The 9,344-nt window shown below is 39.9% G+C and overlaps 1 non-coding gene across 1 annotated transcript; it reads right to left on the bottom strand.

The window, feature by feature from the left end:
• Window positions 1-1,988: 1,988 nt before the first annotated feature.
• On the bottom strand, window positions 1,989-2,095 carry LOC127088926 (small nucleolar RNA R71). Its single transcript, XR_007790729.1, has one exon. It is a non-coding gene; the product is annotated as a small nucleolar RNA R71 (small nucleolar RNA).
• Window positions 2,096-9,344: the final 7,249 nt, after the last annotated feature.

Genomic DNA, 9,344 nt, shown 5'->3' with positions numbered 1-9,344 from the left:
TTGGCCCAATGCAACTGATTAGGGTTGACCAGTGGTCAAAACCCTAATCTCAAGAAATCTGATCAATCTTCTGATGATGACAAACCATGATGATGATGTATCATTGTAATCAAGATGAAGACCAATCTTCTTGAGAATCACAAAACCCTAATTTCAACTTCCACATCCTCAGATGATTGATGACCAGTCAATAAAACCTTAGGCTTACACTTTGACTTCCTCATCTTCTGAACAAGACTTGGGAGGATGGCTTGCACAATGTAACCACATGATATGCAATATGTAATGCCTAATGTCCTAACAAATGATATGCAATATGTTATGCTAGTCCCAAGAGAGGAGGGCAAATTTTGAGGTGTTACATGGTGGAGTGTTCAAGATTGCTATTAATTATTCAGGTTCTTTAATTTATTATTTTAATTTATATATGCTCTGCATTGCTGTTTATTTATACTGTTTGCCTGAGATGGTTTTATTTAAGCATGATGATTTTTTAGACCCGTTTAGCATGTCCGGCTAAGTATTTTAGATATCGGTATGTAAAGTAAGCGGAATGAAGGAATCAAAACTAAGTTGGTTTAATTTCATTTAAAAATAAAGTCACCTTTTTTATGGTCTCAATTTACAGGGTTAATCACAAAGTTTTTGTACGAGAGTAAAAGACATAAAGAAGTTAAAATCAATAGAACGAAAGTTTGAGTTTTTAACTGGACAGTGTAAATTGGACATTAATTCTAAATCAGGGCGAACGCAATTTTTAGAGTTAATTAAATTCTAATCTTTTTCAAAAAGTATTTTTAAAGGTTAAATGTGAGGACGAGAGTTAAGCATTTAAGTTTAATTATATAATCTAAGTCAATAGAGCGAGAGTTTGAGACGAGGGTGTTTAAACGGTTAGTGTTTTCTTAAAAAAGGTTTCTATAGATTCTGTTGTTTTCAAAAAGTGATTTTGGACTTAACTAATAAGTGACAGCTACGTTAATATAAAGTCATGGTCTATTCAACAGAGCGAGAGTTTGAGAAAAGGCTTTTAATCAATAGTGTCTACTGAAAAGATTTATTTTAAAACCAAGAAACCAACGAAGATTTGATTCCCTAATTACGACGAACTACATACCGATATCCACTTAATTGATATTTAATTTAGATCTAATTTTAGTTTTACTTTTCCCCCAAACAATCAAAGTATCATCCGCCTTAGCTTTACAAAGTAACCTTAGAAAACGGTATATCGATTCATAAGTCCCTGTGGGATCGATATCTTTTAAAACTACGCGATAGAACTGTGCACTTGCAGTTAGTACCCCAAATCGACTCATAAAGTCGCGATCAAGTTTTTGGCGCCGTTACCGGGGACTTTTATTTAGTCGATATCGTAACTCTTCTGTTACGCTGTAGAGACTAAGGCAGTTTTTATTTTTTTATTTTTTCTTTCGTTGATTTGTATGCCACACACTCGCTCACAAGGCGAGCCGTTTTACTTACGAATCAACGACATTGAACTATATCTCCGAGTCTTACGACGAATTCGGGAATATCGTGCTGCAAACAATCTTCCGCCAATCGAAATTCCTGATCTCAAAAATCTTCTTCCTTCGCCGATACCCGAGATGGCAGAACCAGCTCGTGCTCTTCGAGATTACGCCGCTCCATCGCAAGATGAGCCGCATTCGAGTATTGCTCCACCCGCAATCGAAGCAAACAACTTCGAACTTAAACCTTCGCTGCTACAAGCAGTGCTACAGAATCAATTCTCTAGAAATCCTACCGAGGATCCAAACCTTCATTTATCCGTATTTGTCCAATACGCTGATACTGTTAAAGTTAATGGTGTCACTTCAGAGGCAATTCGACTTCGTCTCTTTCCTTTCTCGTTAAGAGATAAAGCTAGAAGATGGCTTCAGTCTCTTCCTTCCAACTCAGTCACCACATGGAACGAGTTGAAGAAAGTCTTTCTTGCCCGATATTTTCCTCCAAGCAAAACAGCTATGTTGAGAGCCCAGATAAATGGATTTAAATAGAAAGATAACGAGTCTCTTTTCGAAGCATGGGAAAGATACAAAGACATGATGAGACTTTGTCCACACCATGGTTTAGAGGACTGGTTAGTAATTCATACCTTCTATAATGGTCTCTTGTACAACACAAGGTTAACAATAGACGCCGCCGCAGGTGGTGCGCTTATGGATAAACCTTATGCCGATGCTTATCAACTTATCCAGAGCATGACCCAAAACCATTATCAGTGGGGAAGCGACCGAACAATGGTAGAGAAACCTCAAACGAAAAGTGGCATGTACGAGATAAGTAGCCTTGATCATGTTAATGCAAAAGTGGATGCTCTGGCCCAAAAAATTGAAAGTTTAAATGTATCACCTCCAGCCACCGTGGTTGCCGCAACTCAAAATTGCGAAGTCTGTGGAATCCAAGGTCACACTCCTGCAGATTGTCAACTCCTAACAGGAATCCAAGCAGAGCAAGTGAATTATGCTCAAGGAAATCCCTACTCGCATACCTATAACTCTAACTGGAAGAACCATCCTAATTTTTCATATAAGAGTAATAATGCTTTATACGCACCAGGACAAGCTCCCAATCAAGCCCCAGCTATACCTCCGAGATATCAAAAGCCGATCCCATCTACACCTAACAATAACGTTCCTAGGAAGTCCAATTTGGAAATCATGATGGAGAACTTCATAGCTTCTCAACAGCAAACCAATAAAGACTTCTTAAACCAGAATATACACACTAGCGAACAAATTAAACAACTAGCAAGTAAAGTAGATGCCCTGGCTACCCATAACAAAATGCTGGAAACACAAATCTCACAAGTAGCTCAACAACAAGCGCCTACTGCTGCCCCAACTGGTACATTTCCTGGACAACCCCAACCTAACCCGAAAAGCCACGCTCATGCAATCATATTAAGAAGCGGAACAGAAGTAGAAGGACCGTCTGATCCAAGGATGGAAAACCAAAATTCTAAAAAGTCAACTGAGGAAGAAAGTAAACCTAAGGAAAAGGAAGAGAGTAATAAGGAAACCATAGAAAAGAAAGAACCTTATATACCTCCACCACCATATAAACCACCTATCCCTTACCCTCAAAGGCTTATTAAAACCAAAGATGCGGGCCAATTTAAAAAATTTGTTGACCTACTGAAACAATTAAACGTCACAATCCCGTTTACAGAAGCTATTACGCGGATGCCCTCATATGCTAAGTTCTTAAAAGAAATTATTTCTAATAAAAGGAAACTTGAAGATAGCGAAACCATTACACTCATGTAGCACCTCAAATTTGCACCTCCCATTTGTACATACATTTCATTTTTAGGTCATTAGCATTGCATAACATGTTGCATTTCATTAGTCAAGACTGGTCAGGAGATTCAACTGTGCAAGGGAGCAAGAGCATTTTCCATGAGATGAAAGCCCTATGGTGGTTCCAATGAGCTTACATGACCCAAGGATCATTTTGAAGCAATTTGGCCAAGTGTTGAAGGCTTAGATTCATCAGTGCATGCCCAAGTCATCTGAGGCCCATAAAAGTCAACTACAAAGTCAACTGTGGATTTGGAGATGGGAAGTGATTAGAGATACTTCATTCGTGTTCAAACAAGTCTCATTTGACATTTCAAACACTTACATTGAAGATCTTGAAGCCAGATCAAGAATTTCCAAAAATAGAAAGTGACCCATAATTTGAAATTTCCAAAAATGGAAAGGTTTTGGACCAACTTCAACTGAATTTTACATCATCAAGAAAGCTTCAAATGAAATTTTGTCCAACATGGAAGTTGAAGATCTTTCTCTCCCATTTCCAAAAAGTCCAATATCATGGATTTATGATGTGTGGTTGAGGAGATATGATCCAATCATGGCAAAGTGTGCTTAAAACTTCAAATGGGCATAACTTTTGGACCAAGGTTCCAATTTTGGTGGTTCTTTTTGCATTTTGTTCCTCATAACATGTAGTTTCCAAAACATCCATTACATGGCATGAATTTCACTTGCATGATCATGTGCTCATTCATGAAGTTTTTTGAAGGGAAATTTCTAAAATCAATTTGGTTGATCATATGCATAAAATATCAATTCCAAAGTATGCATGGGTTATTTTTAAGTGGTTTTGGGTCAGCATAATACATTGTTCACGCATGCATGAAGGGCATAAGGTGAAAACCCCATTTGGTGCATAGACCTTACAACTTGTTAATTTCAATTAGCTTTGGCTTAAACTTGTTTTCAGTATCATTAGCAAGACATATATAATGTTAATCACAACTGCATTTGGCAATTAACAACAGTTTTCAGATCTAGATCTCAAAATCAACCAAATTTTTCTCTCATCAAGAACTTGCAATTTTCTCACACAAAAGCATTTTCTCTTGTTGGAATCATGATCATGAAGCATTTCTGAGCAAGATTGAACGTGGATTTGAGAGAATTCGTGCCAGTTTTGACCATACATGGAGCTTGAAGGTTCAATGGAGGTTGCAAATTGAGCTAAATTCGTGCGTGCTGGAGCGTCCAATTCATCATCAATCACCTCAACAAGCATTGTAGAAGAGATTTGAGACATTGCTGAGCCTTGTAGCACACGATTTCAGCTTGCTGTTCTTCAAGAGGTTAATCTTCGACCTCACTTAATCTCAAATTCATTATAATATTCATGTAGATCTTTGATTGGTGATGATTCTGGTATAAAATTTGAGTGAAATGGTGCATTATCCATGAAGTTATGCATGTTTGAAAGTTTGATGTCAAATTTTATTTCCTTCGATCTGAGTTTGTTATGATGTTTTGGCATGATTTGTTGCTTGATCTTGCATGTGCATGAAGTGATGAGTCGATTGGTGCATTTGTTTTTTATTTCTGGACGTTTTCTGGAAAATCTGGGTTTGGCGCATGAAGTTCATGAAATCTTCATCTTCAACCTATGAAGATCATGAGCGTTTCCAGATTCGCTTTGAATTTGCTACGAATTTGCTACGCATTGCCAGTTTAGCTACAAATTTCTGGGCGCGCTTAGGGCTTTACCAAAACGCCACCGTTTTGGTGAGGCGCGCATATTTGAAAATCAACCAGGTTCGATCCTGGTGCGCACCAATATTCAAATTGCCTCTCATTTTCATGTTTCCCTCCCTTATTTGGCCATGCTAGTTCATGTTTTAATTTCAAAATTTTCCCAAACTTCATAAAATCACAACAAATTGAAAACTCATCCAATTTCATCCCAATTTCTTGCAAAATGCTCCTTATTCTGTCTAGTTTTTTTTGATCATAAATTGGAAAATTGTGCATGGCTGATTCTTATTTGGTGCTAGGTTATATGAGCATGTATCCATTTTTGACCTTGCCTTGCTTATCTTGTTGTGAAATGCTTGTTGTTAATCCAATGACTTTGAAATTTTGCATGCTGATTTTAGACACATTGATGGACATTTTGGCTTTGGTTTGACATTTTTCTCATGTACCAATTCTGTTTTATGCTTGTGTTAACTTGGTGTGACAATTTGTGTCACACATTTGGTTGTCTGACTTGTACAATGTGATTTCCATGCCAAATGATCTCTAATGCTTCTGATTTTTTTTGTGATGGATGTTGTGGATGTCTTGAATGTTCATGAATTTTTACAAAATTAGTTGAATCATTTTTGTTTTGATTGAGAATTTTCATTCATGTTGACCATTTGGATGCCTTGAATTGGTCTTTGACTTATCTTGCACATGAAATGAACTTGCCTATTGCTTTTGGTTTGGTCCTTTTTAGGACTTGTTCTTGATTGATTAAACATGATTCATGTTGAGTTTGAGGTCCTGTTTTGACTTTTTGATCCCCTTTTGACCCTAGGCTTTGACCTAGTGGTTTGGACTTACCTTTTGGGTTGTGAATTTCAGGTTCAAGTGTACATTTCCATGATTGGAGTGGCTCCTTCATTTAAGCTTGGTCAATTGTTGTCATGTGCTAAACTTTATGTGTTTTGTAGGCCTTGAGGACAATTCATTTGTGTTTGCCTTGTGCCTTGCACCATTGTTGCCTGATTGGATTTGTTTGTCTGTGTGATATTAACTGTTGATTGTTTATCTGAGTGTACTGATTGGTTTAGCTGTTTCCACAGGTACCTAAGTAGCTTTAAGTTCATTTGAACTTGCTTGGCATTGCTTGTGGTTTGCATACCACTGAGGTATAATCTCTTGATCTTCATGTAGTCTGGAAGACCTACTGTTATTGGTAGGCACCTGTCTGAAGCCCTCCTTAAGAGGCAATGTTTGTGGATGTTTAATGTTGTGCCAAGCAGGTAAAGTCCTCTTAAGAGGCAATTGGCAGATAAAAGGGATGTGTAATCCATCCCCTACTACTCAGTGTGATATTAACTGTTGATTGTTTATCTGAGTGTACTGATTGGTTTAGCTGTTTCCACAGGTACCTAAGTTGCTTTAAGTTCATTTGAACTTGCTTGGCATTGCTTGTGGTTTGCATACCACTGAGGTATAATCTCTTGATCTTCATGTAGTCTGGAAGACCTACTGTTATTGGTAGGCACCTGTCTGAAGCCCTCCTTAAGAGGCAATGTTTGTGGATGTTTAATGTTGTGCCAAGCAGGTAAAGTCCTCTTAAGAGGCAATTGGCAGATAAAAGGGATGTGTAATCCATCCCCTACTACTCAGTGTGTTATTCCTCTTGCTCACACCATGTGTTGATGCATTGTGAATAAAAACCCAAACTCTTGTAGTGTAAGTCATCTGTGGAGAAGAGTTCCTACATTCTAAACTCCCACACTTTCTATTTTGAGTCAAGCTCTCCCAGGCCAGGGATAAGAGCTGTGAGGTCTTACCCTCACTTCCTATTTCATCTGCTTCACCCTAACTCTCAATGTTAGGGTTAAGAGCTAAAAACACCTCATTCCAGTTGGCTTGTTTCTGCAGCCTAGCCCTGTATGAGCCCAATTGCTTGTATATAGTGTGTGTGATTGCTTTATTGTGCTTGTTTGTTTGATTGTGCTTCTTAGGATAACTTGCTTCCTGTGCAAGTTAGGATAGAAACCTCAACCTAAGACCATTGTGGATTACATGATAACTATTAGGCTCGAGTCAGTCTCCCTTCTAGTTTGTCATTTCCCAGTCTCTGGTTAGGTTAGAAGTTCTTTCCCTGTTTAGGGGAACTACGTCGCCCTAATCCTCATACCAGATGAGGTACGTAGGCAGGAGATGAGCTGATCTCTCCGGGCGCCCTTTTTTCTTTTGCAACCCCTTTGTGTGTGTTTGGAGTCTGACGTAAGTCCAGCGATTGGCAGTTGGTTTCATGTGCCTTGTTTGCTTGTTGGAGTCTGACAAAAGTCCAGCGATTGGCAGTCGGTTTCCTGTGTGTGTGTTTGTTGTTTCGGAGTCTGATGTAAGTCCAGCAATTGGCATTCGATTTCCATGTTTGCCTGTTTGTGTGGAGTCTGACGTAAGTCCAGCGATTGGCAGTCGGTTTCCTGTGTGGTCTTGTTTGGCATGCGTTAGCCGAGCTACGAGTGCTCTGATTCTTCTCCGGTCAGAGAAGATACGTATGCATAGGATGCGACATCCTAGCGAGCACGTTCCCCTGTCCCAAACTACGTCGACTCTGATGTCTGTGTCTGACAGACTACGTAGGCCCAGGATGCGATATCCTGCCGAGTTACCTTCTTCCGTCTTTCATCTGTGTTTGTTTCCAGCGTGTGTGCAGTGTTTGAGCAGTCTTTAGCAACCTTCTTTCTATTCCTTTCGAGCGTGGATCCCGTCGAGTACGACGAATGCGTAGGGGTGCTAATACCTTCCCTTCGCATAACCGACTCCCGATCCCATCTCTCTCTGGTCGCGAGACCATGTCTTTTCCAGGTTTACTTTGAGCGTTTCCTTTCCCTCTTTTGGGATAAATAGCGCACGGTGGCGGCTCTGTTGTTTCGTTTTCCCGCCGGTTTTTCGCGTAATGCGACAGCTGGCGACTCTGCTGGGGACTATCCCGAGAAGTTGACCTCTTGCTGGTCCATCTTCCCTAAGCGAGTCACTCCTAGTGCTCTTTAGGATAGGGTTTGGTTGCTTTTGCTGTTTCATTTATTGCATTTATGATTATGCTGTGCATTTATGTTTGTATTTATGTTTGCATTTATGTTTGCATGCATCATATTTTCATCTGTGCTGGCTGTGTGTTTGTCTCTCTGTGGGGTGGGAGTTACAAGAGGTAAAAGGCCCAATACCCAGGCTATGAGTGAACTTTAGGACACCTAGGAATAGAGTGATTCATGGGAAGCGGGTGGTATTGCGCCACTTAGCAGAGCATGATATCACGAGCAGTCCAAACTCTGATGGGGTATTATCGGTGCATACATCTGGTGTGTACATGATGATATTCTATGAAAGGGTTGTTTATCCTGCGTTTCTCTTGACCTTACCCTGGCCTAGATGACACCCGTGAGTGGGGAGGGAATGAATCATTTTACAGGTACCGTTGGTGACTTGTTGGTGACTTGTTGGTGACTCTTGGGTCCTGTTGGTGACTTAGTTCTTATTGTATGGGTCTCAGATGACTTTGGGGTTCCAGGTGACTTTGTGGTTCCGAATTCAAGCCGAAGCTTTGAACCTGTGCTCCTGGATACACAGCCAACCAGTCGTGTTTGCATCATTTGCATCATAGCATGTTTATTTTCAAAAAAATAATGCAATAAAAAAGAAAGAAAAGAAAAGGAAAAAGTTAATCTCCTCATGCATATCATTTCTCAGGTTCACTCAGGAGTCTATTCACTGTGAGAGATGGCAACCATTCCAGGGTTGAAGAGGAAGACTTGCAACTACAGTTTTCACCGTGAGCCATTGACATCTTTGATAGAGTTGAGCAACTTTGTGACCGGCGGTAATCATAAGGTGTTTGTTGATCAGTATGGGGATTTGTTGACACTGTTGAAGATGGTGGTAGATCCAGTACCGTTGCAGACTCTCCTACAGTTTTATGATCCAGAGCTCCGTTGCTTCACTTTTCAGGATTTTCAGTTAGCACCCACCCTTGAAGAGTATTCTATTCTGATGAATGTCCCGATCAAGTACCAGGTGCCTTTCTTGGATGTTCCAAAGGAGGTCGATTTCAGATTCATTGCCAGAGCTCTTTATTTGAGTATTAAGGAAGTGAGTGACAGTTGGAAGTCAAGTGGTGATGTGGTGGGGTTGCCTTTGAAGTGCTTAGTGAGGATGGCTAAAGAAGAAGCGAAGAAGGGGAATTGGGAAGCTTTTCATGCCCAGTTAGCTATCATGATCTATGGAGTTGTGTTGTTCCCTAGCATGCCTAATTTTGTGGACTTTGCTGCTATCACTATCTTC

Source organism: Lathyrus oleraceus, chromosome 5, assembly GCF_024323335.1.
Source record: "Lathyrus oleraceus cultivar Zhongwan6 chromosome 5, CAAS_Psat_ZW6_1.0, whole genome shotgun sequence".
Taxonomy (NCBI): domain Eukaryota; kingdom Viridiplantae; phylum Streptophyta; class Magnoliopsida; order Fabales; family Fabaceae; genus Lathyrus; species Lathyrus oleraceus.
This window is presented reverse-complemented; position numbering and strand designations above follow the sequence as displayed.